This window comes from Sphaeramia orbicularis, chromosome 9, assembly GCF_902148855.1.
Source record: "Sphaeramia orbicularis chromosome 9, fSphaOr1.1, whole genome shotgun sequence".
In the NCBI taxonomy this organism is placed as follows: Eukaryota; Metazoa; Chordata; class Actinopteri; order Kurtiformes; family Apogonidae; genus Sphaeramia; species Sphaeramia orbicularis.
In genome coordinates, this window is record NC_043965.1 from 1,768,242 (window position 1) to 1,768,909 (window position 668).

Consider the following 668-nt stretch of genomic DNA (forward strand, 5'->3'; position numbering starts at 1 on the left):
ACTAATTTTTAAACGGTGCCCATGTGCAGGATTTTGATTTTAAACATTAAAAAGATGACCGAATGAGTCAAAAATCAGATGTTTCCTCAGAATAGTAACAAAAAAAATATTATTGGACTTATATTGGACTTTTAAAAAAAAAAAAGATTTTCCAGCGGGTCTAAGTCCTCTTCTGTACAGGGATGAAATTTCACTAGGTCACTTTTCCATTGACATCTGCGCAAAACGTAACCGATATTTACTAAATGTCGAAAAAACAGACGTGCAAATGTCGGTTTTGTCCATTAAATGCATAAATGCGAGATTTGTTTATTTATTAGCACAAGATGACAAGGAGAAGTCATTCAATAACATGCTGACGAACAGAAATATGGTGTTGATTTACAGATATATTCCGTATTAATTCTACATTACCCCCTCGATCTCGTACTAAATGAAAAAAATGATCGGGTTTCCTGGTGTGTCCACACATACCCACACACGTTTCTTCTTCTTCTTCGCTTGTTGTAACGCATGTCAACATCCGTTTTTTTTTAATTCACCTGACTCTAGTTGCGAAAAAGGTCTTTCCGCAACAGGTTTGCGTGATATACTGTTTGTGCTACGCCCTGAAAAACCACCTCTTGCCAGCGCAAAAACTTTTAATTAAAAACCAAGAGTTTTGGCAA